At 38.1% G+C, this 26,457-nt stretch overlaps 1 protein-coding gene and 2 pseudogenes across 3 annotated transcripts in view; 1 reads left to right on the plus strand and 2 right to left on the minus strand.

Annotated features, from left to right (window-relative positions):
• The window catches only part of Klf8 (Kruppel like factor 8), a 257,155-nt gene that overhangs the window by 203,051 nt on the left and 27,647 nt on the right, over nucleotides 1-26,457 (minus strand). The gene's annotated exons all lie outside the window — the stretch shown is intronic.
• Nucleotides 8,118-9,884, plus strand: LOC103730952 (annotated as a pseudogene).
• Nucleotides 9,919-22,376, minus strand: LOC103730953 (annotated as a pseudogene).

Below are 26,457 nucleotides of genomic sequence, written 5' to 3' on the forward strand. Positions count from 1 at the left end.
ATGTTTGATTTTGTAAGCTGTAAACAATAATCTCCTATTTTGGTGTCAATTTTTCAAGAAAACAGCAATTATGGAAAAATAAATAAATAAATAAAACCTTAAAGTGCGATATCTGTAATAGTAAATTTTAAAAACTTTTATCTATGACAGGAAAACAAATAGATAAAATATAGCATAGATTAACAATTGAATACCAGAGGAATGAACTATATTTTTATATATTAACATGGCTATATTGCAAAAGTCAGAGTACATATGGAAAAAATATGTAGATTAACATGGCAGCCTATTTTCTCTTATGCATCTTAAGATTCTGCATATTAAACCATATGATACATAGCTGAAGAATTAATATGTAGGCATGTAAAAATGTATAAAACTGGACTAAAGATATACACTGATGTGATTTGAATGTCAACATCGTCCATGTGTTTGAATGTAGCAGGAGGCCTCCAAAGATGGCGCAGACCCAGAGCCCTGGGATTCAGCGAGAATTTATTTCACTTCTTGGTCTGCAAATAGCCTGCCAAAAGGAGCCCACGCCTCTATACCCTGCTCGCAAGCCCAGCGACTGCTGACAGACTGCGTGGCGCGGACCAATCAGAAAATGATATGCTGACTAAAGGGACTTGGGGGCAGAGAAAAGGGAAATATATGGTGTGCCCCCTCCTGCATTAAAGGACCCTGCAGCACCTCGCCTAGTGCTTGCTTCTACCCGACTCCTGGAGTCTGTGTGTTGTGACTCCTCACCTCTTGCCCCCTAATCGGTAGGGGACCCGATCCATATTAGGGTCTTCACAGCCGGCCTGAGGAGAACCCGCAACTTTTGAATACTTTACCTGCAGGTAAGTGATGGTGTTTGGGAAGTTTGTGGAGCTTTTAGGATGTAGAACCTTGCTGGAGGAAGTAACTGGGGGAGGAGGACATTTGAGGTTTTACAACCAGGCCCCACTTCCTGCTCATTCTGTACTTGACTGCTGATGCAATGTGACCAGCTTGCCTCATAATCCTGCTGCCAAGCCTTACCTGCCATGATGGACTGTATCTCCCTGGAACTGTAAGTGAAAATAAACCCTTCCTTCTTAAACTGGAGTTACAGATGGTTGTTAGCTGCCATTTAGGTGCTAAGAATCGAACCCAGGTGTTCTGCAAGAGTACCCAGTGCTCTTAACTGCTGAGCCATCTCTCCAGTCCCCTCTTTAATGTTTTAAAATCTGTAATAATCAATTTAAGACATAAAAATTAAAACAAAGGTGATATATCATCTCACTTGTGTTGGAATAGGGAAATGAAAGGAAAAAGGTAAATGTTGGTAAGGATATGGAGGAAAAGGTACCTCGATAGAAAAATAAATAGGACATCCATTATGCAAATAGTGTGCATATTCCTGAAATAATTTAAGACAGAGCCACATGTTATTGCAAGGTAAGCATAATACAGTTAAAACCCATAGTGTAGCATGTGTCACAGAGTGAATAGTTAGCACAGTTGTTAAATGGATCAATTCAAATATACATCCCAAGCCTATAATAATGGCTTCTACTTGTGCAGCAAAGATGTCAGACTAAACAAAGACATATTTGACAAATGTTTCCTAAATAACATTATACTTTCAAAATCTATTCATTTGTCTATGCTGTCGTTTTTTTGTTTTGTTTTGTTTTTCTCCTTAGAACACTTTCTCATTATTCCACTTGTTAAAAGCCTATGTTCAGGAGCTAGAGAGATGGCTCAGTGGTTAAAAGCACTGGCTGCTCTTACAGAGGACCTGGGTTCACTTCCCAGCACCCACATGGTGGACAACAACCACCCATAACTCCAGTTCTGGGGGATCCAACACCGCCTTCTGAGGGCATTGTAAGACATGGGTGCATTTATACACATGCAGGCAATTCACTCATACACAAAAATAATAAATAAATAATTTTTTTAAAAACCGTATGTTCAGCGTCAGGCATAGTCACTCACTCATACCTGTAATCCCAGGACTGGAGAGGCTAGGGAAGGAGGATTGCCACAAGTTTGAGAGGCCAACCCAAGCTATATAGTGAGTGAGCTATAGACTGAGACTCTGTCTCAGAAAACAGATAAGCAAACAAGAATGGACAAGAGTCCATTCCTCAGTGCTTCTATGGTTTAGATATGGTATAAATATGTCATTAAGGATCATGTGTTGAAAGCTTGATTTCCAGCATAACAATGTTAAGATGTGGTGGGAACTTTAAAATGCAAGGCCCTGATTAGGTGAGTGAGGGCACAGCTCTGGAAAGGAATTGGGGTAGCTCTTGTGGACCTGAATTAGTACTTATCAGTCATTTTTAAAAACCAAGCCTGGCTCCTCCCTCCTTATTCTGGCTTCCTGTCTTTCTATGCGATATTTCCCACTGTACATGAGCACACTCCTGTCACTCTCATTCTATTTTTTATGAAATCCTCATCACAGTCACACTGATGCCAGTTCCATGTCCTTAAGCCTTCAGAATTGTGAGTTAAACAAACCTCTTTATAGCATATCTAACCACAAGTATGATGTAATACCAGAAAAAGAAGAAGTGTACAGGGACTAAAAGTAGAGGGAAGCCTCTACTAGAGCAACTTCCTTGTTATTAATTTGAAATTATTTGTCATTAATTTCACCCTGAAGCAACATAGATGTTTGCATAGTTTGGATTTGATATGTCCCTCTAAGGCTTATGTTTGCATACTTGTTCCCTGGCTGCAGGTGGCATTATAAAAGTCTGTTGAGTAATGCTGGTCTTTAATTTTTTCACATGTATTCTTGTTATTTCAAGATGAGGAGAAAGAAAGATTTTAAGAGCCAGAGGTGACTGATGAACACAAGGAAACAGAGCTTTACAGATAGCTAGGAAGTTACTCAAATGAACTTACAGTAGTGATGATAGCATGCACACGATCCATGCAAGCTCAGGCCAGACAAAATCCCAGCATAGAAGTAGGGAAGTAGGAAAGAAGCCCCAATCTTAACTGAGGAACTATTGGCAACTGATAACTACTGGGAGAAAGAGAGACTTGATTTTCTTTAAGGGTGTGATGCTAGACAGGTAGACAAGGTTCCAGTGGATGGACACACACCAAAGGACTTTGGGGAACACAAACTTGGCTCGATAGGCCTAAACATACATGACAAAGTTCATGAAATTCAGAAAAGGGCCTGTAAGATAGGGGAGAGGGTCTAAATATGATGAAAATATATTGTATGAAATTCACAAAAATTCAATCAAAAAAAGAAAAAAGAACAGAGGAAGACTCTTCTCTTGCTCTTGAAACACACTGCACTAAGCACCCATTGATCAGAAGACTTTTCTGAAAAGCTTCCCAATGCTCTTGAAATGCCACCTAGGGTTTTTGCAAAGGCTCAACTTTTCAGTGGATCAAGGAAGAAAGGGAAGAGAACAGATTGACTAGTTTTAGAAGGCCAAAAACAATCATTTCTATTCTAATTATTTTTACCCCACCAATCTCATTTTGTATCACTTTCTCTTTACTTGCATTATTCCAGGACACCAGTCCTCTTGTGGTAAATGCATAGTCTATATTTCTTTTCATATCAACAACTTTGTAGTTTATGATTTTCTCTGTCTGACATGTTAAGACAAATACATAGAATCTATCACACAGCAATTATATAGAAATATCAAATTAGATATCGTAAAAGAAAGCTTTGTATGTTTGTTTGCTTTTTGTTGTTTTTTCTTTATTTCTTTCTTTTTTTTCTTTTTTACACAGGGTCTAGCCACAGCTGACCAGGAACTTGCTATGTAGACCAGTCTGGCCTTGATTTCCTAGAGATCTGCCTGACTCTGCCTCCCAAATCTTGGGATTAAAGGTGTGCACCACCACGCCTGGCAAAAGCTTTGTAAATTAGATTAGTCACTTTATGAAGTCTTCAAAGTAGTAGTGACTATAACTGAGGTTATTTGGAGGAGCTAAAATAAAGTTTATAGGACTAATATAGTACTTTAGAACATAAACTTATATCCTTTCTGTTCTGACTCATACATTTATTAATCAAATATTTCCTTTTGTGTGCATATATATACATAGATTTGTATTCACATATGTGTGCATGCTATGTGGAGGACAGAGGTCAATGTTGAGTCCCTTCAGTTGCTTGCACACATCTTTGTGGTTTGTACACACGCAAACATGAAGACATGCAAACATGCACACCACACCTGGGTGCGGCATGGTGGGGTGGCCCGCAACCACCTCCTGGCTATGCCTGTTGCCCAGTCCCCTCGCCTGAGGTCCCTGGTCACTCAAAAGGCACATTATGACCACTTCTGTGCACACTATACATTCCTGAGCCAAAAAAGCATCTGCATGCCCCGTGTTGACAATAGTTTCATGGCTCTGCCACACAATATACTATTGGTGCTAATCTGGAATCAAACACAACCTTGCATTCTATATTAAACTGAACCTATGTGTCCCCCTAAAGGTCTATGTGTTAAAGGTTTGGTTCCCCAGTTCAGGATTGTTGAGAGGTGGTAAAAACTTTAAGAGGACTTTAGGTCATTAGGGACTTTACCTTCAGAGGGAGAATATGTGAACCCCTTCTTCCTCTTATCCTCACTTTTCATCACTGGCATGAGCAGTGTCGCTGACTCCATTATAGAGTCACACCATGATATATTGCCACAATCCAAAAGCAGGAAGCAAACAATAATGGACTACAGTCTCTAAAATTGTGAGTCAAAATATTCTGTTTTATAATTTGAACATGTCTGGTATTAGTTATAGTAGCAATAAACTAGCTAACACATACCAAACCGACAACCCAAGATACATCTTCAAAGAGAAGCAAGTGACAAAGCCTATCCCATAAAAGTGGTAAACAAAATTGATTCACTAGATATGCAAATTTAAACACAGAGCACAAGAAATGTGAAACAGCACATGACAGTTCCAAAAGAAGACTCTCAAAAAGAGACTCCATAAAATTAAAAAAGATTCCAAAGAGGGGCTGGAGAGATGGCTCAGCGATTAAAAGCAGTGGTTGCTCTTGCAGAGGACCCGGGTTCGATTCCCAGCACCCACATGGCGGCTATGAACCGTCTTTAACTCCAGTTCCAGGGGAATCTGAAGTCCTCTTCTGACCTCCGCGGTACTGCACGACACGGGTGCACTCATGTACATGCAGCCAATACACTCATACACATAAAATAAAAATAATAAATAAAATATTTTTTTTAAAAAGATTCCAAAGAAAAATGATCCTGAAAAACATGCCTGACAAAGAATTTAAAAGAGGGGCTGGTGAGCTGGCTCAGCAGTTAAGAACACTGGCTGCCCTTGCAGAGGACTTGGGCTTACTTTCCATCATCCACATGGCAGCTAACAGCCATCTGTAACCCCAGGGGATCCAATGCCCTCTTCTGACCTTTGCGGGCATTGCACAACATGGGTGCACTTATAAATACGCAGGCAATATACATTCATACACATAAAATAAAATAAAATAAAATAAAATAAAATAAAATAAGATGAAGCTGCTAAAATGTAAAGGAAGCCATGAGTGGAGGCTAATACACATAATCACAGAATTTAAAAGGATAAAAGGAGGATCAAAAGTTCAAAGCCAGGCTGAGTGACACAAATAATTCAAGACCAGTATAAAGATCATATAACAAAAACAAAAAATAAAATTGAATTTAAAACGATAGGAAAAAGATCAGTATATTTAAAAAATACAAATACATTGTGCAGAAAATTAAGATGGTAATGCATGTTATGAGTGAGATATTCTGCAATGGTAAAACTTTTTAAGAAACAAAATTGAAAACTTATTCTAAAAGAGCTCAGTAAGACAAATAAAAGATACAGAGAAAGCCTCAACAAGAGCCTAGATCAAGTAGAAGAAGTAATATCTGACCCTGAAGATGATAGGTATTTTGAAATACCAATCAGACAAAAACAAAAAGAATGTGGGAACTGCACTAGTAGGGAGGAAGAAAGCAATAGAGGTAAAGTAGGAGTAGAAAGAGTAAGGGTAACAGTGATCAGAATGTACTTTACACATGCGTGAAATTGTCATAGAGTGAATTCAGTAAAAGTTATTAAAAAACAAAAAGAAAAAAGAAGGATGAAGGCAGCCTTTGAAATTTAGAATACTATTAGAATAATAAATTTTCACATTCTGGGGTACTTGTAGGAGAAGGTAAACTAAACGCATAGAAAACTTGCACAAAAATTAGTAACAGACAACTTCCCTAATCTTGGGGAAGATGTAAACATCCAGGAATACAAGGCCCATAGGATACCAACTAAATGTGCTCTGACCAGAAAAGATTCTCACTCCAACATGTTAGAATCATACTATCAGAAATACAAGATATAGAGAAATTTCTGAAAAATGTAAGAGAAAAGCACTAAGTTATATTTTTTTAAAAACCACCATTAGATCTCCATCAGAATTATCAAAAGAAACCTTATAAGCCAGGAGGAGACACAGTGGCATACACAGAGTTATGAAGAAAAAAGTAACTGTCAACCAAAATACTATATCCAACACAGCTATCCTTGAGAAATCACAGTGAGTAAATATTGTTTAGATAGGTAAAAACCACAGGAATTTCTCAACACCAAAATGGCTATACAAAATATGCTTAAGTGAGTTCCATATCCAGAGGCATATGATGGTCAGGCTCAGTGGTTAAGAGCACTGTCTGCTCTTGCAGAGGACTTAAGTCTGATTCCCAGTACTCACATAACAGCTAAGAACCATTCATGACTCCAGTTCCAGGGGATCTGACAACCTCTTCTGGCCTCTACAAGCACAGGACATATGTGGTGCATTTATATACATGCAGGCAAAACACTCATATACATAAAATAAAAAATGAAAAATAAAATGTGGACCAGAGGCATAGGACAGTAATTAAAATTATGAAAATGCATGAAACTGGAGCTGGAGAGATGGCTCAGCAGTTAAGAGCACTGACTGCTCTTACAGAGGACCCAGGTTCGATTCCCAGCACCAACATGGCAGCTAACTCCAGTTCCAGGGGATCTGAGGCCCTCTTCTCACCTTCGCAGGCACTGCGTGACATGGGTGCAGGCAATACACTCATATACATAAAATAAAAAATAATAAAAATTTAAAAACAATAATTAAAAAAGAAAAGATATGAAACTATAAAAACCTCTGATAAAGTAGGGACACAAAAGAGAAATACAAATTAATCAAGCTTTATCAATACAATAAGCCACCACAGAACAAAGATGAAAAGCAAGAGAGGGGAATAAAGCAAACAATATTCAGAACTAGATGAAATTTGATAAAATGACCTAAGTCTTTGCATATATGTAAGAATCTAGAAATTAACTGAACTATGATTTTCAATTAAATGATACTGACTGCCTAAATGAATAAAAAATCAAGACTCAGTGATGTACCTATAAGACTCACTTACCTAGTAAATTCAAAAATTGAAACAAGATGGTGAAAATGATGTTCCATATAAACAGAAATCAAGAGCAAGCAGAAGTCGCTATTCTTTCTAATTTTTTTTAATTTTATGTGTATGAGTGTTTTGCCTCCATGTATGTAAGTGCATCCATGTCATGCAATGCCAACAGAGGCCAGGAGAGGGCGCTGTATCCCCTGAAACTAAAATTATGGATGGTTGTTAGATGCCATGTGGGTGCTAGGAACCAAACCTAGTTCCTCTGTAAGAGCAGTGAGTACACTTAACTGCTGAGCCATCTCTTTGCTCCCAGAAGTAGCTATTGTTATATCATAAAAAGTAAACTTCAATATGAAAACTGCAAGAAGAGACAGACAAGGAAACTATATAGTAATAAGGGGATCCATTAAATAAGAAAATATGATGCCGAGCATGGTGGCGCATGCCTTTAATCCCAGCACTCGGGAGGCAGAGGCAGGCAGATCTCTGTGAGTTCAAGGCCAGCCTGGTCTACACAGTGAGTTCCAGGACAGCTTGGGCTACAGGGAGACCTTGTCTCAAAAAGACTAAAAAAAAAAGAAAGAAAATATGGACTATCAAAGATGGTTGTGCCCATGTAGTACCAGCAGCAGGTGCTGACTTCAACTTCTCCCCATCCTCCCATGGTGGCATCTGAACCCAAGGACTATGCTGGGTCAGACTACAACACTGAAACAAGGCCAAATTACATCAACAGAGCTCTGTCAGAAACGTCTCTTGATCAAGATAACCCAAGTTTCTAAATGCTTGCATTACTGTATCAGAAGATGTGGCCTTAAAGCAAGCCAATCAGAGAAAAGATACAAGCAAAGTCAGCTTTGATTTAGATCAGGAAATTTAGATGGAATTTCTATTGCAGTGAAAGATAACTTCAGTGCACATCTGGCATTGAAAGAACATGTGCATCAAATATGCTAAAACGTTATGTACCACCTTACAATGCTACAGTAGTTCAGAAGTTGTTGGCTCAGGGAGCTCTACTTATGGGAAAAACAAATTTAGATGAGTTTGCTATGGGATCTGGAAGGACAGATGGCATATTTGGATCAGTTAAAAAACCCCTGGGGTTATTCAAAGCAATACAGAGAAAAGAAGCAGCAGAAGACCTGTGATGAGAAGGAATTTTCCAATATAACTGATAACTGGAGAAAGCTCGGTCGGGAGTAGAGCTACTGTGGCAGTGTGCACCTGCTTTGTGGTTCTAGGATCAACCAGAAACCCTGCTGACTAGTGTCGGCTTGTTGTTTGCAAACCAAGTTATGGCTTAGTTTTTCACCATGGCCTTATTCCCCTGGTGAATTGAATGGATGTGCCAGGAATCTTAACCACATGAATGGACGACACAGCAATTGTGTCGGGTGTGCTGGCTGGACATGACCCCAAAGATTCAACCACAGTACAAGATCCTATCAAACCATTCAAGATTCCTAATTTGAAAGATATGAACAACCTCTGTATAGGAATTACAAAGGAATATCTTGTACCAGAATTGTCAAGTGAAGTATGATCTCTCTGGTCCCAAACTGCTGACCTCTAAGTCTGAGGAAGCCAAAGTGATTGAAGCATCCCTGCCACACACCTATTATTCAATTGTCTGCTACCATGTGTTGTGCACATCAGAAGTGGCATCAAATACGGCAAGATTTGATGGGCTATAATTTGGTCACATATCTGACACTATGTGTCTACTGAAGCCATGTATACTGCAACCAGATGAGAAGGGTTCAATGATGTAAGAGGAAGAATTCTTTCAGGAAACTTTTTCTTACTAAAAGAAAACTATGAGAATTATTTCATCAAAGCACAGAAGGTGAGGCATCTCATTGTGAATGACTTTGTTAATGTGTTTGACTCTGGATTCGATGTCTTACCAACCCCCATGACCTTGAGTATGACAGTACCATACTTGGAGTTCATCAAAGAAGGCAATAGAACATGCAGTGCCTAGGATGGTATTTTTACACAAAAGCTGTAAATATGGCAGGCTTGCCAGCAGTGAGTGTCCCCGTGGCCCTCTCAAACCAAGGGTTGCCCAAAGGACTGCAGTTTCTTGGATGTGCATTTTGTGACCAGCAGCTTCTCACAATTGCCAAATGGTTTGAAAAACAAGTATAGGTTCTTGTCAATCAACTTCAGGAACTCAGGGATGATGGTTCATCAATTCTTTTTTTTTTCTTTCAGGAACTGGTATTTGTTATCAAAGTCATATTTGATGTCAACAAGATGCCACAACTACAAAAAATATTGCAATCTCAATGCAAACAGTCAAATGGAACCCCAGTCATTAAAAAAAGTAATTCAAATTACCCCAAAAAGCAACTGAATTTTTTTAAACATCTTTATACATCCAGCCAACAAATTAAAATGGTTGACAAGAAAAAAATACAAATTCAGAGGTCTGGTATTGATGTTTAAAAAAGACAACTGCCTAACCATTTCTATCAATCTCTCAGCCACTTAGCTTCATGCCATTCATCATCCAGCAGGCTCTCTCAGCCACCTCTGGAGACTCAAACTTAACCATACCGCACACCCTGGACTTTTCATTCTCCATCTTGATGTCGGTGTACAGCACACGGCCACATCCGTTGAATTTGTCATTTAGCATCTTCCATGTAAAATCAAATGGGAGATTTCTCACAAATATCTGACAAGCTTTCCTGGCCACTCCAGGAGCATGGCCTCCAGTTCCACCAAAGGAACCTGCGAAGCTTCCTCCAAAGTTGCCCTGTTCCATCTCAATGGAGCAGTCAAAGCTAGCACTGCCAGCACCACGTATGGCCAGGCCCATGCACTCGATGCCAGTGCCTAAGGCTAGACCCATGGCTGAACCCACGCGCTCAAGGCTGTTGGCACCCATTTGCTCAAGGCCCATGTGCTCAAGACTGTTGGCTCCCATGCACTGGAGGCCCATGTTCCAGGTGGTTGGCAGCCATGTGCTCCAGGCCAGTGGCCATGCGATCCATCACCAGGCCCATGCACTCCAGGCCAGCCCCCATGCCTGCTGGCACCATGAGATCCATGCTTAGGTCCATGCGTTCAATGGCAGAGCCCATACACTTAATGGTTTGGCCCACTCAGTCAATAGGAGCTGCCTTGTGCTTCAGGCCAAAGCCCATGCCGACACCCATGCGCTCAACACCAGAGGCAATGAGCTCCATGGTCTGGCCCATGCTCAATGCTGGAGGCCATATGGTCAAGGCCCAATGGGCCCATGCACTCAATGCCAAGAGCCCATGCTCATCAAAGCACATGCAGTCCATGACCAGGCCCATGTGCTCAATTTCAGAACCCACTTGATTCATACCGTGGCCTATTATTAGAATTATAATTTCTGTTTTTGTTGTTTTTGCATTGCTCAGGATTGAACCCAGCTAGGTGATTGTCTACCACTGGGTGACATTTCCCACCTCTGTTTAAGTTTTCTTTGAGCTCATAGTAATATTGCAGTAGGTTGTGTGTATCCATTTCCTCTAGGTTATCTTTTTACTGACATTTAGTTATTTGTAGCAGTGTCTTTGGAGCTTTTGCAGTTTTGCTCTATCCATCGTAATGATTCCTTTATCATTTCTAATTTCATTTATCTGAGTCTTCTCTCTTTTTCTTAATCTGAGTCTAAATTGAGACTAGTCTTGTAACCTAATATATGATCTCTTTAGAATATGTCCCGTGTACTGCATAAAGGATGTATGATCTGTAATTGTTGAATCAAATTTTCTATAAATACCTGTTAAGGACATTTGATATAGCGTGGTTGAGCACTGCTTTGTCTGTCAAAATAATTTTCTCATTTTTAAAAATGTAGTGGTGTGGAAGACTATCGTTGCTATTTTTTCAAATTCTATCTCTTTATCTTCATATTTAATGACATTTTGTAGATGCCCTGCAGTTAACTGTTCTAAAAAGCTGAGAATAAAACCAGGAGACTCCGGCTGTTCCACTCAGGATCAGTTTTTTACTGCCTCCTCAAAACTTTTATTAGGAAGCTTAGTGTTGGAAGTTAAACACAGAGTTTACATATGATGTGTTCAAGAAATGCAAAATACATAGGAATCTCTCCATCATAACAGTAAGAAAACAGCACAGAGCACCCAAGGCCATGGCAACTGGCCCAGTAACAGACCTCCTTTGATGTATGCAGAGACAAGGAAGGGGCAGACAACCTGTCCCAGTAACAACTGTCTAACCAGCATCCTGGGGACAGGTTCTCCCCTCTTCAAGTCTGCATTATCAAAGCCAGAAGTCTGTTAACTTTTAGTGGGTTAAGTGCCTGGAGCCTGTTAACTGTTAGTGAGCAGAGCACTATTGCCTTAAGGGACAACAGGGGGCCACTACAACATTTGTATTATAAAATTGGATGCATCAGCATATTTTATTGAATTCTTGTGATTTTTCACACAATCTAGTATTTAGATCTGCTTCCCTCTCTGGACCTCCCCCCTGCCATATATACATACATACATACATACATACATACATATATACATACATATATGTGTGTGTAATACACAATACATATATATGTAATATACAATATATATTACAGTCCCCAAATGTCCTTCAATGTGGATCCATCCAATGGACCCACCAAGAGTCCAATCCCTGTAAGATTCTGTGTTTCACTTCCCCAGAAGCTATCAGTTGCCCAAAGTTCCTTAGGTTAGGCTGGGATTTTTTACCCATATCCCTCATCAAAGAAGCTTCCTTTTGCAATAGATGGAGACTATTGCAGCATTCGAAAACTGATCAAATGCAGAGAATAAATGTCTATGAGACACTTAACCCTAAGTGACATATCTTCAATGCAACCTCTATGCTTAGGATAAATGCTTCAGCATTTTGTACATATATTCATAGCTGTGTTTGTTAATTACACTGTTATGTTTGCTGTTAATTATGCTGAAATGGATAACTGAAATGTGCAAAGACAGTCGATCTTAAATATTCTCCATCACAAAAACACAGCAACTGTATCAGATGATGGATATTTTTAATCTTTTTATTTAAAGATTTATTTTTATTTTTTAATATTTTGCTTATTATCTTATGTGTATGAGTATGTTGCCTTCATGTATCTAAATGCACCCACGTTGTGCAATTCCCACAGAAGTCAGAAGAAAGCATAGGATTCCCCTGGAACTGGAGTTACAAATGGTTGTTAGCCACTATGTGGATGCTGGGGATTGACCCAGTGCTCTAAACTGCTGAGCCATCTCTCCAGCCCCTTATTTTTATTTTTAATTATGTTTATACATGTGCATTTGTATGTGGGTTTGTGCACCTGCCTACAGTGCCCAGAAGCCAGAAGAGGGCATCAGATGCCCTGAAGCTGGGGTTACAAGCAGTTGTGATCTACTTGATGTGCGTGCTGAGCCATCTCTCCAGTCCCCAAGATGATAGCTGTTTTAACTAACTTGATTTGGGTAATCATTTCACAAAATATGTATATATCAAAACTTCATGTTGTATACTACAAAATAAAGTTTTATATGTGAATCATAATTCAATAAAAAAGTGAAAAAGAATTCATTCTCCCCAGCAAAAGGGAGAAATAATTGACAAGTTAGAACAAAAGTTGTTCTTTATACTGTAATGTTTGGATTAAGTTCAATTCATAACCTTTTCTCGTCCTTCCTGAAAGCTAATAATGGTTTTACATTTTTATTTCATTTGTTTTGTGTGTGTGTGTGTGTCTGTGTGTGTCTGTGTGTGTGTTCACACAACTTGCGGAAGTAAGTTCTTTCCTTCGACCATGTGAATCCCAAGGATGGAACTCAGATTGTAAGACTTGGCAACAAGTGCCTTTACCTACTAAGCCATCTCTCTGGCCTGGTTTTGCATTTTTAGTGATAAAAAGTTTCAAAAGAATAGTTTGTGAAACATAAGAATTATATGAAATTTAAATGTGTATAAATTTCCATAAATATTGTTTTATGAAAATATGCACACGCTCAAACACAAATTGCATTTGCCTTACCCTGAAAGGTCTTAGGCATATATTCAAAACTATGTGTAATACTTCCATCAGAAAAAAAGCTTCTAAAGGGTGAGATGAAACTGAAACTAAATATTTATAATCAGAAGAAATACATTAATAAATACAGATTTCACTACAAATTCCATATCCCTACATTTCTGTCTTTCTTGTGTTTTCTGTTCTTTTTCTACCACACTTAAGTCCTCCAATATGCCAAATGCATTCTTAACTGAATGGCTTGCACTTAATCTTCCTGGGACAATATCCTCCCTCTCAACTTTCACTTGGCAGGTGTACTTTCATCATTCAGATCTCACCTGTTATTTCCTCACAGATGTTGCACCACCTTAAACAATCTCCCTTTAGTCAGCTTTTTCCACTACACTTTGTAACACATCTTATGGTCTACATTAAACTGGTCATTTATTCAGTAATTGTATATTTATGTAATTTATAGTCCATCTGCCTCCCTCCGCTAAACTGTGAGATCCATTAGAGCAGAGACCAAGTGTGATTTGATCTTTGCAGTCTCTCAGCACTTGTTTTGGCACCTGGTTCTCTGTGTGTGTGTGTGTGTGTGTGTGTGTGTGTGTGTGTGTGTGTATGTATGTCTGTGTCTGTGTCTGTGTCTGTATGTCTATGTGTAGAAAAAAAAGTGAATACTAATAAAAATACCTTTCAGAAAGTATTTATTCATCCCAAGTTTTACACTAATGCATGAAATTTCTTATAAATGAGGAGTGTACTCAATATTCATCAGGGTAAATGAACAATACAAAAATAGTTTTCAGCCACCAACATCCTGAAGCCATCTCTTCTTTTTTATTGCACTTAATCATAGATTGCACAGATGATAAGGATTTTATATAGTCATACACTATTTGAATACTCTCTATTATAGTAATAAGTGATTTGCTTGCTTTAATGAAATAGTTATAGACTAGTTCAAAGTAATTTATAGTCACACCATTTGTGTTCTTTCTAGTCCACCAAAATGTTTCAGTTGATTGAACAGTATCTCCATGTAGTTGTAAAGCAGAAAACATACTTAACCAGGATATCGAAAAGGTATTTAATTTGGATATAAGGGAACAAAAAAAGTGGGGCTGGAGAGATGGCTCAGCGGTTAAGAGCACTGGCTGTTCTTGCAGGAGACCCAGGTTTGAATCCCAGTACCCACATGGCAGCTAACAACTGTCTCTAACTCCAGTTCCAGGGGATCCAATGCCCTCTTCGGTCCTCCTCCAGCATAGCACAACATGGGTGCACTTACACACATGCAGGCATAACATACACATAAAATAAAAATAAATAAATCACCGGGCGTGGTGGTGCACGCCTTTAATCTCAGCACTCAGAAGGCAGAGGCAGGTGGATCTCTGTGAGTTCAAGGCCAGCCTGGTCTACATAGTGAGTTTCAAGCCAGCTGGGGCTACAGGGAGACCCTGTCTCAAAAAGACCAAAAAATAAGTTAATTAATTAATTAATCAAAAAATGAAACAACATTGCACACCCCTGCCATATTCTCTCATTTCTTTCTTTTTTGTATTTCTGTGACAGGGTCTCTGACGGGGTCTCACTATGTAGCCCTGCTTGTCCTGGACCTTGCTATGTAGACCAGGCTGGCCTTGATCTCACAGATATCCACATGCCTCAGCCTCCTGGGAGTCTCACAGCCTGGGAGTTTTCTTCAGACAAGACGTGGCTGCTCATAGGTATGAATCTTCTTGTTTGGTGCTGCAGCAGTGCCTCACTCTTCCACTCAGCCACTTCAAGTTTTACAACTTGACTTCTTTTCAAGGAAAAAGTGAGGAGGTTAAGCACAGTCTCATCACAGCACCTAAAATGTAATATGCATCTTAAAATCTAATTTTTAAGAGGATTTATTTTATTATTGTGTGTGAGAAAGACACAGAGAGAGAGAGAGAGACAGAGAGAGACAGAGAGAGAATGTTTATGTGTACTACATTCATATAATAGCCCAAAGACACAAGAAGAAAATGCCAGATCCCCTGGACCTGGAGTTACAGGCAAATGTGAGCAACCATGTGCATATTGGCAACTAAATGCAGGTCCTCTGTAAGAACAATAAGCACGCAGCAGCTCCATCTAAAAAACTTTGTAACAATACATGAAAATATGCAGATTATTGGGATATTATGAAATATTGTGAGATTATATATATACACTGTGTAATATTAAAATTAGGTTAAACAAATATATCTTCTCAAACATTTATTTTTTAATATTTTATTTAGTATTTTTATGTATATGAGTGTATTGCCCACATGTATGTAAGTGCACCCATGTCATTCAGTGCCTACAGAGGTCAGAAGAGGGCGTTGGATTCCCCTGGAACTGTAGTTAGCCTCCATGTGGGTGCTGGGACTCAAACTCAGGTCCTCTGTAAGAGCAGTTAATGCTCTTAACTGCTGAGCCATCTCTTCAGGCCAACAAATATTTACTTCTTTATGGTAGAAATTTTCAAATCTTTTCTTCTAGCTTTTTGAAATATGCAGTTCATTTTTTTGTTATCTGGTATGCAATAGCACACCAGAACCCTGTCCCTGTCTAACTATAATTCAGTATTCATTAATCAGCCATTCTCCTTTCTCACCTCAGTACTCTTCTGTGACCTTGGTAATCCCCATTCTACTTTCAGGTTCATGTGCCACACTGCCTTTATCCATTCATTCAACAGCTGATGTGCATTTAGGTTTCTTCCATTTCTTGACTATTATAATTCTGTACTCCCATGTTTATGGTAGTACTATTGATAAAATGTGCTTTTAGGAGGCCCATTTCATAATAGATATTGAAATTCCTTCCTCCATTTCTGTTCATCAGAAATAAATCTAGACCATGGTTGATCCTTTTCTGACACATATATTACATTAGAAATGAATGAGGCACTAGGGGTATAGCTCCGCAGTACAACACATGCTTAGCATTCATGAGGCTCTGGATTCAACACCTAGCATCAAAGGAAAAATACATAGGTAATATTTTTTCCTAAAAGTCAGAAAAAGGGGAAAGTGTCTAATTTCAATCAGCTACATTTTTTTCTCTGACTAATACAAAAAATAATATGATTGTGTTTTTTCCTACTCCTATATGGGCATCTTCCTGGATATGTAATGCTGGAAAAGCAACTTAACCTCTCCAAGCCTTAAGTTTTTCATATGTTAAGTTGGAGTAGAAATAGTGTATTCACTGCAAGATTCTTAAATGAGTTCGTGTCAAACATACAAAGCCTGACACACAGTAGATGTTCATTATGTGGCATTATTATTACCCAAATTCATAAAATGTAATGATACAAATACTATACTATCCAGCATTCCCACTATTGGGTATATACAAAGAGGAAATAAAAATCAGTATTTCAAAAACACCCCTACACTCCCATGCTCGTTGTGCACTATTTACAATAATTAAGATAGGACATTAACCAAAACATCAGTCAACAGATGAACAGAAAAAGAAAATGTAGTGTGTGTGTTTGTGTGTGTGTGTTTGTGTTTGTGTGTGTGTGTTTGTGTGTGTATGTGAAATATTGTTCAGCATGAAATCCTGCCATTTGGAACAACATGGAAGATATTATGTTGAGTAAAATTTAAGACACAGAGAGAAAAATACGTGATTTCATTTTTAGATGAAATCTAAAATTAATGATCTAATAGAAATTGGAAATAGAACAATGATTACCAAAGACTGTGGAGAACAGGAAAAAGAGAGATGAAGAGAGGGTGATCAACAGATGCAATGTTAGCATTAAAGTTAGGAGGAATAATTCATGGCTTTCTACAGTAATGTACTGTATAGCTCAAAATAGTTATACCTGGATTTTAAATGCATATGCTAATTACTCTGATTTCATCATCACCCACTGTATTCATGTATTATAACATGACATTGTACATCATGAACATGGCTCAGTGGTTAAGAGCACTGGCTGCTCTTTCAGAGGACCTATGTTCAATTCCCAGCACCAACATGGCAGCTAACAACAATTGTAACTCCAGTTCCAGGGGAGTCCGATGCCCTCTTCTAACCTCCACAGGGATTGCACAACACGGGTGCACTTACATGCATGCAGGAATACACTCATACACATAAAATAAGAATAAAGTATGTTTTTAAAAATTAAATCATTTTTTGAAACACTGTGCTACCATAACTGCAAATACATTGGTCAATGATAAAAATAGAAAGCCCAAAAATAAACTAAAAAGTTTAAGATCAATTTGATTTTTGACAAAGACACCAAAAACACAGTATGAAGAAATGGTAATTCCATTAATAAATTCTGTTCAGAAAACTGGACATCTACGTGTAAAACTGAATCTTTTTTTACTCACATCATATGCAAAATAATGAACTCAAATGAATAGGTAATTTAAATTTAAAATTTAAAACAGTAAGGCTACTACTAGAAGAAAACTTAAGGAAAAATTCCATAACTTTGTTTTGATCAATGATTTCTTGAATAAGATTTCAAAAACACAAGGAAAAAGAAAACTAGAAAAATGCATTACATTGAACTAAAAAGGTTGTTCATCATAAAGAAAACAATTAACTGAGTGGAGAGATTGCCTATAGGTTGGGAAAAAATATTTCCGAATCTACATCTCACAGTGGTCTATACAAATACTCAAACGTTTCAAGAACATGTGAACAAATAACACAGTTTTAAAATTGGCAAAGATCTGAACAGACATTTCTCAAAGGAAGAGAAATCGCATTGGCCAACATACATAAAAAACAAAACTTTAGCATCTCTAAATACCAGGAAAATGCAAATTAAAACCACAATGAATTATCCCATCACATGTGTAGGAATCATTATCAGTTTTTAAAAATGGAAAGTTAGGTATGGGGCTGCACACAATCATAATTCCAGCCCAGGGGAAGTGAAGACAGGCAGAGGCTTGCTGACCCACCACCTTAATCTATTTGGCAAGTTCAGACCAAATGAGAGACCCTGTCTCACAAAACAAGGTAGATGACACCTGAAGACAACACCTATGACTGACCTCTGGCCTCCCCGTGCAGAGAAAGAGAGGGGGGAGGGAGAGGGGAGAGGGGAGAGAGAGAGAGAGAGAGAGAGAGAGAGAGAGAGAGAGAGACCAGTGCATACACATTCACCCACCTATACACCTGAATGCACACATACACAATCAAAGATGAATAAGCACTGGATAGGGTGTGGGAAAGAACCTTTGTACACTCTTGGTGAGTTTATGAATTATTCATTTTAAGAAATGTAGGCAAGTCCCTCAAAAACAAATATAATATGATCTAGAAATCTTCTTTCAAAGTATATACATACCTAAAAGAGTTTAATTTGGTATGTCAGAGAAATGTATGCATTCTCATGATCATTTCAACATTACAATAGTCAAGATATTTCATACACATAAATAACCATGGATAAATAACACAACACAATATTATACAGCCTTTAGAAATAAGAAAAAGCTTTTCATTTACAACAACATGGATAGAACTAATGGAAATTACATGAAGTGAATTAAGCCAGGTACAGGAAAATAAATACCAAATGAACTTGTTTATATTAAAAATCTTTAAAAAAAATGAAACAAGACAAAATTGCAGCATAGACATAGGGAAGTGGGTAAGAAATCCCAACCCAACCTTGGAAACTGATAGCTGCTGGGAGGAGGAGAGACAATCTCTTACAGGGATGGGACTCTTGGCAGGCTAACCAAGTCCAATGGATGAACCCACACTGAAGGACATTTGGGGACACAAATCAGGCTTTTTAGGCTGCTATAGAGAGAGAATACCTTATGGGGAGGTGTGGTAGGGAAGGGGATCTAAATAGCATCAAATTACATTGTATGAAAATTGCAAAAGTTCAATTAAAATGTTTTTTATAAGAAGAGATAAATGGGGGCTGGAGAGATAGCTCAGCCATTAAGAGCACTGTCTACTCATACAGAGAACCTGAGTTCAATTCCCAGCACCCACATGGTGGCTAACAACCATCTGTAACTACAGTTCCAGGATATCCAACGCCTTCTTCTCACGTCCGTGGGCACTGCATGACACAGGTGCACTTACATATATGGAGGCAATACACTCATACATATAAAATAAAAATTATAAATAAAATATTTTAAAAGAGATAAATAATAGTACTAGAAATAATGAGACATTAGGCAAAGATGTGACATCAACAGCATTGAGTGGCAAGTTAGAAATATGCATTTAAAAATCAGCAATATAACATTATTTCAAAATGTTTAAACATATGAGAGCTGATAAGAAAGTACACTTAACAACAGGATCATTCTGTTGTATTTTAGAGCTCAGGTTGACCTGGAATTCCTGAACCTCCTGCCTCAGACTCCAGAGTTCTATGATTATAAGCATGCGCCATCATGCTATCAATAAAATGCTAACATGATTTTATTTACTTATTTGTGATTGGGGCTATTGTAAGGCTATCAATTACTTTTAAAAGTCAAATTCATTAACTATGTACAATAATATTTGTAGACCTGTAGATTTTGATACATATACATTTTGAGGAGTATAAACAATGATTATGGTTATGTAACTGTAAAATAGATAAGCCTGAGCACAAAATAGTGAGCTGAGCACAGCATTCATCACTCTCTGTTCCCTCAAGCTCCCTGCAGACAATAACGGACTATACCCTGGAACTGTGAACCAGAAAGAATCATTTCTTCCTTAAGTCACTTTTGGCAAGTATTTTGACTCAGCAAGAAGATAAGTGACTAATACAATAATTACTTGTCGATTGAAAATAAATTTAAAAAACAAAATGAGATATCCTTTCACTCATTTAGACGGTTATTGTGAAAAAAAAAAAACACAGAACATAACAAGTGTTGGTCAAGATGCAGAGAAACTGGGATCCTTACACTGTAAAATGGTGCAATCCCTAGGGAAAATAGCGTGGCAGTTCCTGAAAAAGGTACTATCATGTCATCCAGCTATCTCAATTCTCAGTTTATAGCTAAAAGAATTAAAGACAGAGACTCAATGAGATATTTATGTACTCATGGCCAAAATAGCAGTAGTAACAATAATCAAGAAGTTTAAAAAAGTCTCTCAATTAATAAATATCAAAATATGTTTGTATTCAATAGGTAGGAGAGAGAGCTGCTAGAAAAAAAATTGATTAGGAAATTATGGGAGCTGAATTATCTGAAGATCTGTGATGGCAAAGTGAATAAACAGTAAAGCTAATGAATAGCTCCAGTCCAAGTCCAATCCTCTGAAAATCGGGAGAACCTTTGGTGTCAATTGCCATCTGAAAGCTGACACAGGCTTAATATTGAAAGAGACAATTTTTCAGCACAATTCTGAGGTTCAGAAAAGATCAATGCCCCTGTCAATGGAATTGGACAAGGGGAGGAACCTCTTATTTGTAATTTTTGCTGTATTTATCAATTGATTAAATTTGCAGTTGATCCCCAGTTCTACCACAGAGCTCTAGTTAAACACTAAATTACATCCTATCTTTAAACATTTGCCTGTTCTGGATATTTATACAAATGCAAGCAATATGTCATTTACATACAGCTTGTTTCACTTGGCATATTTGAGATTCATCCTCTTTATTACTGAAATGTATTTCATTACATGTATACATCACATTTTGGTTGTACATAGAGTTTCTCTTTCTGAAATTATTCTACAATATGATGGACACATTATAGATGACTGAGTGGCAACACTACTGTTTATCATCTTAATCTACTATGCACCAAACTAGTCAGCTTTTTTCCCTCTAGGTTCTTCAAGTAGAAGCAAAGTTCCTGGAGTTTTGCCAGTTACAATGAATGCCAATGCATCCAATATCTAAATAAGGTATTTTTAAACCATTTTTTCATCAATGGATAACATCCATGAATTCAACTGTATGTTTTCTCATGTGGCCTTTACTTTTTCATGTGAACTGTCATTTGAGGAATTTCTACTTTCGGCATTTCAACATTCAGGATTTTAATCTTTTATGACTGTAATTTTCAATATTCTAGACATTAAAATATTGATCTTTCAGGATTTCAGCCTTCAGATTTATGGCACTCAAGATTTTTATCTTTCAGGAAATAGTGTACACCATCCTTTTACCACTTTATATACAATAAATACCTCAATGACACGCCCTCACCTCCTGTTGTTCTGTATAGTCTCACTTGCTTTAATTTGCCATGCAGCACTTATCACTAATTAACTTCATTTCTTTTATAATTACTTTCATACATCCTCCTCAAGAATTAAGCCCCAGGAGGTCAGGAACTCTGACGTATTTACTACTGTACCAGGTTATCTGACACTTGATATGCTGTTCTAGTTAGTTTCTCCATTGCTGTGACAAAACACTCTGACCAATACCAACTTGGGGAGGAAAGGGTTTATCTGCTTACATCTCCCAGGTCACAGTTCATCGGAAAGTCCAGTATAGAAACTCAAGACAGGAACCTGGAGGCAGGAGCCATGGAGGAATGCTGCTTACTGGCTTGGTGCCCTGGCCCCTGCTCAGCCTGCTTTCTTATGCAACACAGGCCCACCTGCCCAGGGGTGGCAGCACCCACAGTGGGCTGGACCCTCCCACATCACTTCACAATCAAGAAGATGCCCCACAGACATGGCTACAGGCCAGTCCAATGGAGGCAATTCCCCAATTGAGGCTCCCTCAACCCGGGTGTGTCAAGTTGACACTAAAGCTATCCAGCACATATACCTTCAAACAACTGCCAAGGTTATTGAATAAATGACTTAAGCTCTTGAAGTCAGGAGTACTAGGGAAATTAGTGTCACACTGTGGTTAAAACAGTAAACTCAAATATATCTGGGCTTTGAGAGTTCATAGCTTTGTTTCCCATGTGTGCTTGAAGATTTTAGCTCTTACCTTTCTGCTCTGACTGCATCCTGCCATGTCTCCCTTACCATGATGAACTCTTATCCCTCTGAAACCCTAAGCCCAAATAAACTCTTCCTTCTCTAAGTTGCCTTGGTGTTGGATAGGCTTGTCCTCCAAATGATCAGCAACAGATGGATGTCTTCTTCTCTAGCTTCTCCCCACCCCCAAACTTGTTGGACCCTAAAACTCTCTGTAAGAAGGGAGGGGAAGAGGAAGACAGTTACCCTTCCCACCCAATCATCCAGCCTTAACTGTATGGGGTTGGGGGGAACTAAGAATAGACATAGCAGCAGCAGCAGCAGCAGAGAGAGAGAGAGAGAGAGAGAGAGAGAGAGAGAGACAGAGACAGAGACAGAGACAGAGACAGAGACAGAGAGCACACTTCTTCACCATCTTGGACTGGTGGCTGTAGGTTAAGGAAACTGCAGCCGAGATGTAGGGAAAAGAAAGGCCCAAGGGTGCCCATACCTTTGTAGGTAAGTCCTCACTGCCATCATCTGCTCTGTTAGTAAGCCCAATAGAAAGGACCAGAAAAGAAACTCCCCACAGCATATTACAGTAAGAACACTAAATGTACAGAACAAAGAGAATACTGAAAGCTGCAAAAGAAAAACAAGTCACATATAAAGGAAAGCCCATCGGAATTACAGAAGCCTTCCTGTTTAAAGGAAGGCTTGAGTTTCATATCAGAATCACAAACAACAAAAGAAATACACATGCCAAAACCACAACAGCAAAAATAATAACACAGAAAACCAAACCACTATGTTCCCACCAAACACCACCACTCCTATAGAAGAATTCTACAAGGAGGATTCCCTAGAGATAACCCAAGACACAGATTTAAAAGAACAATGATAAACATAATCAAGGAATTCAATGAATTTAAAGAACACACAAATAAACCAAAGAACTGAGAGAAAGTAGGGATAAACTTGTGAATGAATTCACAAAACAGATAGCAACATTGAAGAAAATTCAGACAGAAATGAAGAAGGAAGTGAAAGACTCAATAAGCCAATTTGAAACAACAGGAGAAAGTCTTCCCAATAGAATGAACGAAATGGAAAACTATATCAACACCGGTCGATAAAGTTGAAGAATTGAACCATTCAAGCAAATATTATGAAAAAAAAAATTTTAAATACAGGAATGGAGTATGCAGGAAATGTGGGACACAATGAAAGACCAATCTACGTATCATAGGCATAGAAGAAGAAGAAGTTCAGGTTAATGGTATTGACCAGATCTAAAACAAGATTGTAGAAGAGAATTTCCAGAAATTAAGGAAAGACATCCCTACACAAATACAAGAAGCACATAGAATGCCAAATAGAAAGGACCAGAAAAGAAACTCCCCACAACATATTATAGTAAAAATACTTAATGTACAGAACAAAGAGAGAATACTGAAAGCTGCAAAATAAAAACAAGTCATGTATAAAGGAAAACACATCAGAATTATAGCTGACTTCTCAATGCAAACTTTGAAAGCCAGAAGAGACTGGACCAAGGTATTTCCAGTTCTAAATGACTGTAGATGCCAACCCAGCATACCTTACCCAGCAAAAATGTCTATTAGTGTTGAAGGGGAAAGAGAAATATTCCATGACACAAACAGGCTGAAAGAATACATGTCCATAAAACCAGCCCTTCAAAGAATACTTGAAGCAATATAAAGAATGGAGAAAGGAACAGCTATACTCCAGGGGCAACAGAAACTAAATGAAGATATAATTGTGAAAACACAAAATTAGACAAAGAATGCAAACGGTAATCAAATGATGGCAACCAATGCTCATCTTTCAATAATAACTTTAAATATCAATGGACTGAACTCCCCAGTCAAAAGACACAGGCTAGTTGAATGGATTAAGGAACAAAATCCATCTTTTTGTTGTCTGCAAGAAACCCATCAGAGATAAAAGGGGAAACATCACAACAGACAACCAAAAGATCCAGAACAGTATAAGGGAATGAATACTTTAAAGAATATACTCTATTAAATTTCAAAACCTAAAAGGAAAGGATGGATACCTAAATTCATGGGAACCACCAAAGCTAAACCAAAAAGAGAGCAACAATTTAAACAGACATAAGGAAATCAAAACAGTAATACAAAACCTCCCAACTAAAAAAAAAGCCCAGGACCAGATGAATTTACAACAGAATTCTACCAGACATTTAAAGAAGATCTCTAACCAATACTATTCAAAAAGATAGAAACAGTGGGAGAACTACCAAATTTAACATACATTCATGATAAAAGCCCTAAAGGGAACTGGGCTAGAGGGAACATACCTCAACATAATTAAAGCTATGCACAACAAACCCATAGCCAACATCATTCTAAACAGAAAAAAAAAAAAAAAACTGGAAGCATTCCCATTAAAATCAGGAACCAGAAAAGGATGTCCACTATCTCCACTCCTTTTCAATAAAGTGCTTGAAACTCTTGTGAGGGCAATACAACAAGAAAATTAAAAGAGTACTAATTGGAAAAGAACACGTCAAACTATCCCTCTTTGCAGCAGATGATATGATACTATACCTAAAAGATCCCAAAACTTCGACCAGAAAACCCCTAGAACTGATTGACACTTTCAGTAAAGTCACAGGTTACAAAATTAACCTAAAAAATCAGTAGCCTTTCTATATACCAATAACAAGCAATCAGAGAAAGAGGACAGGGAAACTTTTCCATTCTCAATAGCCTCAAAAACAATCTTGGAATAACCTTGACAGACAGTATCAAAGATCTCTACAATGAAAATTTTGAATCTTTAAAGAGAGAGACTGGGGGAAGACACCAGAAGATGGATGACCTCCCATTCTCATGGATTGAAAGAATTAATATTGTGAAAATGACCATCCTAACAAAAGTAATATATAGATTCAGAGCAATCCCAATCAAAATCCCCATGACATATTTCACAGAATTAGAAAAAAAATCCTTAAATTCATATGGAAGCACAAAAGACCCCAGATAGCCAAAGCAATCCTGAGCACAAAGAGCAATGTTGTGGGGATTACTATGCCAGATCACAAACTGTACTACAGAGCTATAGTCATAAAAGCAACATGATACTGGCAAAAAAAAAAAAAAGACACATTGATCAATGGAACATCACTGAAGACCCAAACCTGAGAACACGCAATTTCAGCCACCTGATATTTGACAAAGGTGCCAAGAACACACAATGGAGGAATGACAGTATCTTCAACAAATGGTGCTGGCAAAACTGGATCTCCACCTATAGACGAATGAAACTAGATCCCTATCTTTCACCTTGCACATAATTCAACTCCAAATGGATCAAACACCTCAATGTGAAACTAGAAACTCTGAAACTGTTAGAAGAAAACATTGGCAATAACCTACAAGATATGGGTGTAGGAAAGGACTTTCTAAATAGAACACCCATTGTTCACAAAGTAAGTTCAACAGTCAACAAGTGGGACCTCATTAAACTAAAAAGCTTCAAGAAAATGAAGAGAAAATCCACAGAGTGGGAAAAAAATCACCAGTGACACATCTGACAGAGGTTTAACATGCAGAATATATGAAGAACTCAAAAACCAAAGAATCAAGAAAACAAATATCCCAATTAAAAGATGGGCTAAAGATCTAAACAGAGAGTTTTCAAAGGAAGAAATAAAGATGGCTTAAAAAAGTCTTAAAAAGTGTTCAACATCATTAGTAATTAGGGAAATGCAAATTAAAACCACCTTAAGGTTTCATCTTACCCCAGTCAGAGTGGCTAAGATCAAGAGAAAAAATGATACCAAATGCTGGCGAGGATATGGAGGAAGAGGAATGCTCATTCACTGCTGGTGGGATTACAAATTTATGCAACCCCTATAGAAAGCAGTGTGACATAAATGGAGCCGGGCATGATGGCACACACCTTTAATCCCAGCACTTGGGAGGCAGAAGCAGGTGGATCTTTGTGAGTTCAAGGCCAGCCTGGTCTACATAGTGAGTTCCAGGACAGCTGCTCGGGCTACAGAGATACCCTGTCTCAAAAAGACAAAAAAAAAAAAAAAAAAAAAAAAAAAAAGAAAAAACTATAAATGAACCTACCGTA

The sequence above is a fragment of the Nannospalax galili genome, unplaced genomic scaffold (assembly GCF_000622305.1).
Source record: "Nannospalax galili isolate Female #2095 unplaced genomic scaffold, S.galili_v1.0 scaffold994, whole genome shotgun sequence".
Classification (NCBI taxonomy): Eukaryota; Metazoa; Chordata; class Mammalia; order Rodentia; family Spalacidae; genus Nannospalax; species Nannospalax galili.